The sequence below is a fragment of the Protopterus annectens genome, chromosome 6.part0 (assembly GCF_019279795.1).
Source record: "Protopterus annectens isolate FY-2018-M chromosome 6.part0, PAN1.0, whole genome shotgun sequence".
In the NCBI taxonomy this organism is placed as follows: Eukaryota; Metazoa; Chordata; order Ceratodontiformes; family Protopteridae; genus Protopterus; species Protopterus annectens.
The window spans coordinates 393,724,761-393,737,802 of NC_056737.1; positions in this window are offsets into that span (position 1 = coordinate 393,724,761).

Consider the following 13,042-nt stretch of genomic DNA (forward strand, 5'->3'; position numbering starts at 1 on the left):
CATTTAGCATGAGTTCATACCTTGCAGTGGAATGGCAAATGTATCACATTTATTTTTATTATGCAATGTTTCTTTTTTTAGGTATGACATATTACAAATGATTTACTTTTTTCTCTTAAGTTGCTCCACATCTGATTAGTTCATATATATTCATTATTATACATACCAAGTTGTGTCCTCAGAAAAATGAATCATCATTTGTGCAGTGCTGAGGGTGTATAGATGGCAGGATACTCATTCAATTTTTTTCCCAGGTTTGTGTTATTTTCTTAATTGTGTATAATATTTGTTTTATGGTCTGCATAACTGCACCACTGCTGAATTGAAAATGTTAATAATGGATGGTTCCTTAATTGTGTTAAGCATTGCAATTTTCATGTAATGCCTACCCATTTTTTTCCAGAGTTTTATTTAATTGTAAGAAATAACATTATTGAAATGAAATACTTGGACATGCAAAAAAAAAAAAAAACAGTTAAATAATTTTTTGTTAACTTGTACTGCATCATCCACAAATGAAGTACTACTGCATGCATTGATCATGACACTACCAACTTATTTCATTACTAACACCCTACAAAAATCATTCCCTACCACTCCACTGCATGTGTACTGCCATGATTTTTGATTTATAATTGAAAGTCACAAATGCCACAGTAAACTAGCATGTATCCTGACAGCACAGTACATTGATATAAATACAGCACACCAGACTACACTCACTTTAAATAATGTGCTATTTGTCTGTGTATCTTTCTCTGTAAATGCAAAAAAAAGAATTCTTGTAAACATGTGTCATTCACATTGCCATTGGTAGTATTTCCCCATACATTTTTCATTACTGCTATCATGAATTCACATTGATAAGTGAAACTCATGTCATCACTATTCACATGAATTAGCTGTAAAAATAATAACTGTTCTCTTGTCCGAATATGTACTTATTACAAATTATTTAAAACGTCATTAATATTTTTATCTTAGCTGCTAATCTTCATGCTTTCCTAAAACCCTTGCTGCCTAACTTGACCAATCACAGCTAAATATGGGGGTATTGATATTATTCACATAAAAATAGACTCTTTTACATGTTTTGTTTGCAGTGTAAGCTGAGTTACACTTACATCTATGAATCACTGTAGTAAAGGAATTAATATTTCAACAGATCCATGTAACTAGGCCTTGAGAAGCTGTGGATGAACTGTGCTGACTGGTGCTGAGCCAAGTTGGCCTGAGGAACATGCTAGCAAGCCTAATATATCTCAAAGTGTCCTATGCATAGAAAAGGGAAAATGTAGTAAACAAAACTTACGTTTGCATAACAGTGATGCCTAATCCATGCCCATGGTACATACTGTGACACACTTCATCACCTCAAAATGGTCAGTAGTTTATATTATAGCAAAGTGACATTAACAGGAAGATTTATTTATAAAATTAAGTGAAAGAAAAAAAATGGAAAAACGTTTGCTGATGCAACACTGGAAATGATTAGTGCATGATTTTCAGGTTTATTATTCAATAAAGATGATGACATTACAGCACAGAAGCAGAAACACAGACAAGCAATTTAAAAAAGTCATGACTTCATAGCTGACTTTTATTTACAATGGTAAAAAAATATATAAAACTATTCCTTAAAAAATATTTATGTGACAAAGCAGTTTGATAAAACTCAAACTTGCCAATAACAGCAGTTGCATGTCTACTGCCCCTACATGTTAGCTGGGTTTGGTATGAGTGATGTCATACTCCACAGACTGTGATTACAGTTCTATGAACCACACAGCCCTGCACTTACATTACTCACTCTGATAATGACACTTCAAAAGATGGCAGTACCTGTGAAGGCACAAGGACAAACTCCAAGCTGATCAAAATCATGGTCTACCTCCTATGGAAGTCATATATGGAGAAGACTGAAACATCAGTATGCAGCATAGAATGGAAAAAAATTGACATGTGGCAAGAGCTGAATAAGGACATGTCCTCCCTAACAGGGCTCACCCACTCTGGGTCCAATTGCCAGCAAAGGGACTGTGATCTACAGAGGCATACACCTGACCAGCTGGCTTAGTGGGTAGACCAGGTGATGGCAAGAAGACCAGATTTCTATATTAGGTATTGTTTTTTTTTTTTTTTTTACATTTTTTAAATATTAGCAGAAATAGGTTTAAAAACATGCAAAATAAATATTGCATACATCAGATATATGCTAGAATAAATATGTGTACATGAAATATATATCTATTCAGCCAAATGTATGACATACAATGAATAGAAATATGGCATGCTTATGTGTACACATGCTTTTGTGTATAAATACCAATGTGTATATTAAATTTTTTTTTATATATATGGATTTGTATCACTTCACTGAAAGACCATTTCACCAAGACCAAATCACCTAAAGTTCATTTCAACTAAAACTCATTTCACTGACAAGTAGTACTCTAAGGTAAGTCAAAGGTATATGTCCTTTTCCCCACTGTAGCGTGATCCTGGTGTTAGTATATATGTATGTATATATATATATATATATATATATATATATATATATATATATAGTTAGGGGTGTGTGTGGGGCACAGCCCCCCACCTAGTTGGGTTTTACCAAATAATGTAAAACAAAACCAGACAACAGAAAACCAAATTAAGTGTGGGGGGGGGGGGCGCTACGGATATCATGAATTCCTTTAAATTGTAACATTTTTATTTGTGCGCATACTGTATCTCTTTGAGGGGAATATAAAAGTATGCTGCTAACAGTGACTTCAAATAATATTGCTTAAATTGCAAGAAAAGTATGCAAGGCATAGTAGAAAACAAACTCCAATGGAAATGTATGCAAAGATTGCAGAAAGTACTCATCCCAAAAGAGATAAGCTGTACACAGGTATAAAAATGTAACAGTTTGAAGGAAGTCATGCTGTCCTTCTAGTTAAACATACAGCGAAGAAAAAATATTTATTAGCACAGATGGATTACGTACAAATAATTTATGGAAGTCTGTGCTTTTCTGCTTTCCTCCTTAGTAATGTAGTAGAAATGTGAACAGAAAAAAGCACAAATATTAAGCAAGTGCAAGAATAACTTCAGTTCCTTGTTGATTAGTAAACAATCATGCAAAAAGGATTTAAACATATATCTGTGAGAGGTAAGCAACCATCCTCTATGTGTCCTCTATGCAGCTGAAGAGAAGACTGACTGCAATAAAGCTCATGAGGAAAGACGACTAAAGAGGCTGACTCAGTACTCAGGAGTATGCAAAGAAATATTTCCATTCCAAAAAAATATTAAGTAATAAATTAAGTTTTTTCTATGCGTTATTTATTTATTTTGTAAGTATAAATGCAGAAGTAATTTGCGCATGATGATAGTAAAAGTACACAGTTGTAGCACAGATTATATTGGACAGAAATTTTAAATGCATTACCATTGCTTATGTTACACCAGCTTATCTCATTTGTATCAGTAGACTGCAAATGTAAAAAACACTACCAGTTGATAGCAATGTATTGATTGCTCACATTTCCAGTACCATATTCAACACTTTTTTTCTGAATAAAGATAACATAAACATAAGAAATTACTGTTAATAAAGAATGCACCGATGTGTGACATTATGAGTCCATTTATTGTCTCCTTTTCTTGTTTGTCTCCGTCCTCTTTTCCTTGTTTTAATTATACATTACTTTGTCTTTCCTTATTTTCTTTCAGTCCTATTTCTGTTAGGAAGCATAGGAGCAGCCTAATCATGCTCCTTCAAGGTCAGATTGCATTCACCCTCTGCACATCTAGGGATGTCCTCACTTGTTTGGGGTGATGGTATCACTTATGTAAACACCCTGGCACGTGGTAGCCTGATAAGCCTGTTAGACTGTGGACTTTGGGACTTGATTGAGGATGTGGGGCAGCAGGTTGTGGGGAGACAGCTTCAGCCAGCCCAGGATGCTCTTTAGAGGGTTCAAGACTTCCTACCCTGGTTGGCACCAACCAGCGCTTCACCACAGACATCCACCCCCTCACTATCAGACTCACCCACTGCAACACCATCTGGCAGTAGAAATGTTTGATGTCTCGTGGACTGAGTATCCTCCTGTGACCAACTCCTCTTCACCTCCCTCCTTCAGTAATCCTCCCTCCTACACCCTCTAAAGTACTTCCTATCCAGTCCATCCTCATACATAAAAAAATTGAAAAATAGGGGGCCTATCCCCCATGAAAAATTTAGTATTGCTGTTCTCCCTCCTCCACCAACCCAACCCTCTTGATGTGTTCCTTCTGTGTTTCCTTCTTTGTTATGCCTCCCCTTTTTTAATCTTTCCTTCTCACTCTTAAAGAAACAAACAGGGTGTCCAAATAAGGATACCTCTATATAAAACATATAAAACCCTTTATATTTTTTAAATGTTAAAATAAATACCTGTGCTGTGCACTCTGACTTAAATTGCTCTAATGTGCTTGTGCATATACACGTGTGTCCATAACACCTGAACAATTCTGAAATTATATAAGTATTTAAGGTTTCATATAGCACTTTGCATATATATAAAGATTAATGTCACCTATTTAATGCATTTCACGAAAGTGGGGGGTTCCTTGCAGAAGCTTTCACATTGCTGTAGTCATTGCAAATAACCTGCTATTATTGTATCTACAGAGTGTAGCAGAGCTCCTCATGAATATCTGCTACAAAACTGCAAAACTTGGGAATATAAATAACACCAACAACAACTGGCTAAGCTTCTGGTGTCATTCTAAGGGGATCTAGTATCTGTCTACCTGGAATGACATGATTGACGGACCACAAAGCTTTGCCAGAGATGGCCTGCACCTGTTGCCCTTGGGTTTCCAGATACTGGCTAAGGCTCTTGCCACCCCTATAGTGCCTTTTTTAGGCAAGGTTCAAATGACAAATTCACCACCTTAACAGGTACAAGCAAGCAAAATCTGAGGGTAATCCTACTCAATGCTAGAAGTCTAAACCTCAAAATGCATTCACTCGAGGCACTCCTTAAAATGGAGAATATCGACATCTGTGCAGTGACAGAGACCTGGTTCAAGGCTCCAGAGAGCACCCCTGCATTACCAGGCTATAATTCATACCACACCTTTCGGCCACCTAACCTGGACCAAAACACTAAAGGCAGAGGCGTGTCCATATTCATTAAGGATATCCACACCTCCAGGCTAGTTGCTCAGCATAATGCATCCAAGATTATCTAAGTGCAACTAACTCTGGGCAATACCGCAATCCAAATTGTAACTTACTACAGATCCCCCACCATGCCCCAGGATTCCCACTCCTCATTTCTTGATACACTGGAAAATACTAGGGTATAACCCAACACCCTAATAATGGGCGATTTCAACTACCCCACCATTAACTGGGAAAACTACTCATGTACCAACTCTTTTGCTCAACGTTTTCTGGAATTCATAAATACCAATGCCTTGGACCAACTTATCCACACCCCCACCAGGGGAAGCAATATCCTAGACCTGGTCATTACCAACATGGTCAACCAGTGTTCCACACCAGAGGTCAATTCCTCATTGGTCAGATCCGACCACAAGCTAATCACCCTAGACATCAACAGCCCGCCCCCACCCCCCATTAGGAAAACCACCGTAAAAAAATTCTCCAAGGCCAACTTCATGCTTCTTAAGACAGAAGTGGCAAACTTCACGACACCCATGCAGAGGGACAATAGAGGTACAACTGCTGAATCCTACACAAATGCACTTTATAAGCACTTACACGAGTGCATGGATTGTGCTATCCCTAACAGAACCAAGATGCTATCCTCCAAAAAAAGGAAGCCAATCTGGTGGTCCCCTGGCATAAACAAACTCTACAACAGAAGAAAGAAACTGTTGCAGAAAATTGTAGAATCACATGATTGGAGGAACTCCCTGGTCAGCCTCAGTAAGAAGCTGAGATCCCTCATAAAATCCTCCAAAGCTAGTTACAAAAACAAAATCACCACTGATCCTAAAGACAACCACAAAGCATTCTATAGCTATGTCAAGAATCTCAATGACAACACTCAGATCTGCTCTGAGTTACAGCACAATGCCACTAAATATACAGAACCAACTGATATTGCCAACATCCTGGCAGATAGGTTCAGTGCTAACTTTACCCCCCTCTCACCCCCTAAAGAGCCCATCCCTATACCGGAAGAATGCAAAGTTCCTGTAATCACGGCTGCACAGGTAAAAACCACACTCTCCAAAGCCAAGAACACAGCATTCATGGGACCAGACAACATCCCAGGCTGCGTTCTACACGAACTACAGAATGAACTGGCACCCCACCTAAGTACCATGTTCAATCATAGCCTCACCTCAGGCTTTGTGCCTGCTGAATGGTGCACAGCGACAGTTATCCCACTCCACAAGGGGGAGCAAACACGGACTCCGGGAACTACCGCCCCATTAGCCTGATGAGCCTGGTCTGCAAGGCCATGGAATGTATCATCATGGAACTTATAAACAAAGACATTGGTAATCTCCAAACTCTGGACCCCACCAAGTTCGGGTTTGTAAAAGGCAGATCATGTCTCCTAAACCTGATAGACTTCTTTGAAGCAGTCACCAAAGCTGTAGACAAGGTTAAGGTGGTTCACACAACCTATCTAGATCTTGCCAAGGCTTTCGACACCATCCCCTACTCTGGAATTATAGATAAACTCACTAAACTAGGTATAAATCCCTATGTCACAAGATGGGTTGCCAACTGGCTCACTGAGAGAACCCACACTGTGAAAGTAGCAGACTCCAAATCCAACTTCAGACCAGTGACAAGTGGAGTACCAGAGGGTTCAGTCCTGGGTCCTCTCCTGTTTGATATGTACGTTTCTGAAGTACAGGCTAACACAGAAGGTCTTTGGCTAACAAAGTTCACAGATGACTGCAAACTAGGAGCCATAATCGAAACTCCTAACGATGTGGACATCCTACAAAAGGGCCTCACTGAGACAGATGCCTGGTGTCAAAGCCATGGCCTCAAGCTCAATGCCAAAAAGTGCATTGTCATCCCCTTTGGTAAAAACTCTGTACCCATGAACTACAACATAGGCGGTAGTATACTTAATACTGAAAGTGTGATAAGAGACCTTGGGACACAGGTGGACAATAGTCTCTCCTTTGATAATCACATCGTCACAGTAGTCAGGAAATCCTTCTACGTGACACACCTCATCACAAAAGGTTTCTCATCCTGAAAAAAAGAGGTCATTGTTCCCCTCTACTCATCACTCATTAGACCCATTATAGAGTACAACGCCACTTTTGGTATGTACCTCACAAGACATCTACAACAACTGGAAAGGCCACAGAAATACCTCACAAAGAGGATTACTGGCCTCAAACAGATGCCCTACGCAGACCATCTCAAAAAACTCCAGCTTTACTCCATCGCATATCGCCTACTCAGAGGTGATCTCTGCCTAACATACAAAGCTATGTCAAACCCAGAGCTGTTGGACATGCTCCACTTAAAGAAATCCCAATCCCTCTGAGATACATGCTCTAGGGACCTAAACCTTGTCACCACAATAAACAGAACATACCGGAGGAATAGATTCCTGTCCCAGAGACTTCCCATACTCTGGAATAAACTACCTATCTATATCAAACAAAGCTCCTCATTAGCACTCTTCAAGAAAAATCTTGATGATTGGATGGGAAATAGGAAATTCACCCCAGGGGTCATCTCTGTGGCTCTGCTCGACAGTGGCACAGGAAAATAATTTTCTTGGGTGGCAAAAGCCAGGGTACCTTTTTGGCTGGGCTTGTATAGGCCCCAGGGCCGATAGCCTAGTACCTACCTATGAACCTATGAATGGGAATGTCCATGGGAACTTCCTCTGGAACTGGAACATTGGACAACACACTCTGAGATAAAGACTCTTTCTCACAGGCTATGTGCTGTGATATAGCCTCCGACACCAGTATCAAATGCTTATAAATCCACCTAGAAATTGCTCCTTCAGAGACCACAATGTAGAATCTCGGCTCTGGACCAATATTCTTCACGACACCAATCTGATGATAACCTTTGGACGTCTGCATCCTTACCATGTCTCTCTCTTGTAATGGATTGAGCAGTTTGCTGGTCTTATCATAGTACAACTTCTGGGTATGTGCTTCTTCAACAGATTGGCTTTCACTAACCTGTTGTTCTTGACACATGGAATCAACAATGGACTACTGATTGGTAATGTGGTTCTGGTTTGCCTTGACAAAAGTCTCTGAGCAGGTAAGCCAAGATGTTTATCACGAGGAACATTTCTGAGATTCAAGAGATTTAGGAAAACATCACTATTATCTTATTTTGACTTCTCTAGTAACTGTTTTACACTTTGCACTGCACGTTCTGCCAAACCATTTGACTACAGATAATCTGGACTACTTGTGACATGAGTAAAGTTCCATTCTTCAGCAAATCTTTTGAACTGTTGGCTTGTGAACTGTGTGCCTTTGTCAGAAATAACTGTGTGGTCTACCTTGGACTGCAAAATGATGTTTCATCTTAGTAATGACTGCATTGGAAGCTAGATTGGGACGTCGGTCAATCTAGAACAAGTTGGAGTAAGAGTCTACTAATGACAAATAATGTTGACCAAGGTAGTTCCATAATTTGGTTAAGCTGAAGTGGTTCTTTCTGTTGATGTGGCTTTATACTATTACACACTGAACAAGATAAAATGCTCTCTCAATGTCTTGTGACATGGAAGGGCAAAATACAAGTTCTCTTGCCCTTCTTTTGGTAGATTTGGTTCCTGAGTGACCACAATGCAAGATAATAATGTACTCAGGTTACAAAGACGTTGGAACAATTACTTTCAGACTTTTCATTATGATACCTTTGTCAGCCAAAATTTCATCTCTGTATGGAAAATAAGGTTGCACTTCTTGAGGTAAACTAGATTGCTTTGATGGTCATTCATGACTGATAAAGTGCTTGAGCCTCTGTAAAACTGGATCTGTGGCTGTGTGATCTCTTGCCTCATCAAGATGTGTGGAAGAAAAACTTCTCACTTCCATCACTTCATAATCAAGGTTCTCATTCCCGTGCTGTTCTGTGGTGTTTCTGGGTGATCTGAATAAGGTATCAGCAAGATAAAGAAATTTGCCTTTCTTGTAGACAAGATTGACATTATACTTTTGCAATCTCCGCATTATATATTGCACTCTGGCTGGAGATGAATGCATAGGCCTTCTCAAGATAGTGACTCATGGTTGGTGGTCTGCTTTGATCTGGATAGGTCTCCCATAAACATAATAATGGAACTTCGAACATGCAAACATAATTGCCAAAATCTCTTTCTCTATCTGGGCATACTGCATCCTACTTTGGGTAAGAGTTCTTGATGCAGAGGCAACAGATTGATCATCTTGTAGAATGACTGCACCTAAACCATATTTTGAAGCATCACAGGAAAGTGTTACTGGCTTGTGAATATCATATATCTGAGAGTAGGTGGACTAACAATTCTCTGTTTCAGGACTTTAAATGCTCTTTGTTATTGCTCTAACCAACAGCAGGATATATCTTTACGTGTCAGCTCCCTAAGTGGTTCTGATAGTTGTCGCAAGTCCGGAATGAACTTGCCTAGATAGTTGGCCATGCCAAGAAAATGTTGCAGGACTTGACCATTGTCTGGTGCTGGCATCTTGAGAATGGCTGTTTTTTTGAAGGGTCTGGTCATAAGCCTGTACTAGTAAATAAATGACCAACATAAGTAACTTCTTATAGGTTTATAGGTTCATAGGTAGATACTAGGCTATCTGCCCTAGGGCATTTATAAGCCTAGCCAGAGTGTATTTGGCTTCCGCCTCCCTATTAGATTAGCCTACTGTGCCTCTGTAAAGTAGGTCACAGAAGGTACCCTTTTAAGATTAGTTTACTGTGCCTCTGTCTAGCAGGGACACAGAAGAGATCCCAGGGGTGAATTTGTGATTTCCCATCCATGCGTCCAGATTTCACTTGAAGAGGGTCAGCGAGGGGCTATGTCTAACATGAATTGGGATTCTATTCCAGAGTGAGGGGAGCCTCTGGGAAATGAATCTGTCCCTCCAGAATGTCCGATTTATTTTTGTGCTGAGGTTTAGGTCCCTGGAGCGTGTAGCTCTGAGGGACTTGGATTTTTTGTGGTGGAGCATGTCCATTAATTCTGGGGTTGACATGGCTTTGTATGTCAGGCATAGATTGCCTCTAAGTAGGCGGTAAGCAACTGAGTAGAGCTGGAGTTTCTTTAGTCGAGCTGCATAGGACATCTGTTTGTAGCCCATGATCCTCTTGGTGAGGTACTTTTGGGGTCTCTCCAGTTGCTGCAGGTGTCGGGTAAGGTACATCCCAAAAGGGGCATTGTATTCAATTATGGGCCTGATGAGTGACGAGTAGAGGGGCACAATGACCTCTCTTGATCTAGACGCGAACCCTTTCGTGATAAGGTGGGCTATATAGAAGGTCTTTCTAACCACTTTGGCAACGTGATTATCAAAGGAGAGATTACTACCTACGTTGGTCCCCAAATCTCTAATTACTTCTTCCATACTTAATGGATTACCACCTATGTGGTAATTTGTGGGCACCTTGTTTTTCCCAAAGGGGATGACTATGCACTTTTTAGCATTTAGCTTGAGGCCATGGCTCTGGCACCAAGCATCTGTCTCTGTGCGACCCTTTTAGAGGATGCTTGTGTCAGCTGGAGATTTGATTATGGCCCCCAGTTTGCAGTCATCTGCGAACTTTGTCAGCCATAATCCCCCCGTGTTAGCCTGAACCTCAGAGAAGTATATACCGAACAAGAGAGGTCCCAGAACTGAGCCCTGTGGGACACCAGTTGTAACTGGTTTGGATTCGGACATGGCACCTGTGATTCTGACCATGTGGGTTCTATCTCTGAGCCAGTTTGCAACCCATCTTGTGATATAGGGGTTGATATTTAAGCTGGTAAGCTTATATATGATGCCCGAGTGGGGTATTGTGTCGAAGGCTTTTGTGAGGTCCAGGTAGGCTGTGTGGACTACCTTGCCCTCATCTATGGCTTTGGTAACTGTTTCAAAGAAATCAACTAGGTTTAAGAGGCAAGATCTGCCCTTAACAAAGTCAAATTGGGTAGGGTCCAGTGTCTGGAGGCTCCCAATGTCTTTGTTTATGAATTCCATGATAATACACTCCATAGCTTTACAGACCAGACTAGTCAGGCTTATGGGGCGGTAGTATCCGGGGTCCGTTGTGGCACCACCTTTGTGGAGTGGGACTACTGTAGCTGTACGCCATTCTTTGGGTACATATCCTGTAGTAAGGTTAAGTTTGAACAGTGACTTAATGTGAGGGTTCAGTTCTTGGAGCTCATGTAAGACACAGCCTGGGGCACCGTCCGGTCCCATAGATGCTGTGTTTTTTACTTTGGAGAGGGCAGCTTTCACCTGTGCATCTGTGATGTCAGGGAGGTTACATTCAGTTGGGATAGGCATTTGCTCCTTTGGGGAAGGGGAGTTTGTGCTGAATCTGTCTGCCAGGATGTTGGCTATGTCTGTAGGTTCGGTATATTTTGTACCATTATGCAACAATTCAGAACATATCTGGGAGTTTCCGCCCATGTTCCTGACATAACTAAAGAAGGCCTTGTGATTATCTTTAGTGTCTAGGGCAATTTTTCTTTCAAAACTGGCCTTTGATGATTTTATGAGGGATCGAAGTTTCTTGCTAATACTGATCAGAGATGCCTTCCCTTTTTGGGATTTTGCTCTGTCATGTAGTAGCTTCCTCCTTCTGTTGTATAGCTTATTTATGGCCGGGGTCCACCAGACCAGTCTCCTGTTTTTGGAGGAGTGAGTCTTGGTTTTATTTGGGATAGCATGATCCATGCATTCCTGCAGGTGCTCATAGAATGCATTTGTAAAGGATTTTGCGGATTGGGCTGTATTATCCTCTGGCCCAGGGGCTTTGAAGGATTCCACCTCAGTCTTGAGAAGTGCAAAGTTGGCTTTTGAGAAATTCTTTACAGTGATTTCCTTGGCTGTGGGTGGGGATGGGATATGGATGTCCAGGGAAATTTGTTTATGGTCTGATCTTACCAATGAGGGGTTTACCTCTGGTGTGGAACATAGAGTCCCCATGTTGGTGATGACCAGGTCCAATATGTTGTTCCCTCTTGTGGGATTGGTGACTAGTTGTTCCATTGCGTTAGAGTTTATAAATTCAAGGAACCATTGGGCGAGGGTGTTTGGGCTTGAGTAGTTTTCCCAGTCAATGTTTGGGTAGTTGAAGTCACCCAATTACATAGTGTTTGGAGAGACCTTCATATTCTCCAGTGTTCTCTGGAATGCCAAGTGGGGTTCCTGTAAGAGGGAGGGTGTTCTGTAGCAGGCTACAAACTGAAAGGCAGTTTTGCCTGCTGTTAGTTGCACATTGATGGTTTCCGATGCTTCGTGCAGTGCCACTAACCTGGAGGTGTAGGTATCTTTGATGAATATAGATACTCCCCCTCCTTTTGTGCTTCGGTCCGAGTTTTGGGGCCGAAACACATGGTATGAGTTATAACCTAGTAGTGCTGGGGTTCTCTCAGGAGCCTTGAACGAGGTTTCTGTTACTGCACAGACATCAATTTTCTCCATACTGAGGAGAGCCTCAAGTGCGTGCATCTTGAGGTTTAGACTTCTGGCATTGAGTAGCATTACCTTTAGTTTTTTTTATCCTTGGGTTGTCTATGGAGGTGGGTTTGTCCTTTGAGCCTTGCCTAAAAAAGGCACTATGGGGGTGGCAAGAGCCTTGGCCAGTATACGAAAGCCTAAGGGTGACAAGTGCAAGCCATCCCTAGTGAAGCAATGTGGCTTGTTGAGCATGTCATCCCAGGCTGACAGACACTGGATCCCCTTTGAATGACACCAATACTTTAGCCAATTGCTGAAACTGATCATTTTGTCTTTATACTGTGGCATCATTCTTGGTGTGGGCAAGATGCTACTCAAGGTCAGGGTCATACCAACCTGGGCTACATGGTCAGAGAGCTCCTCTATG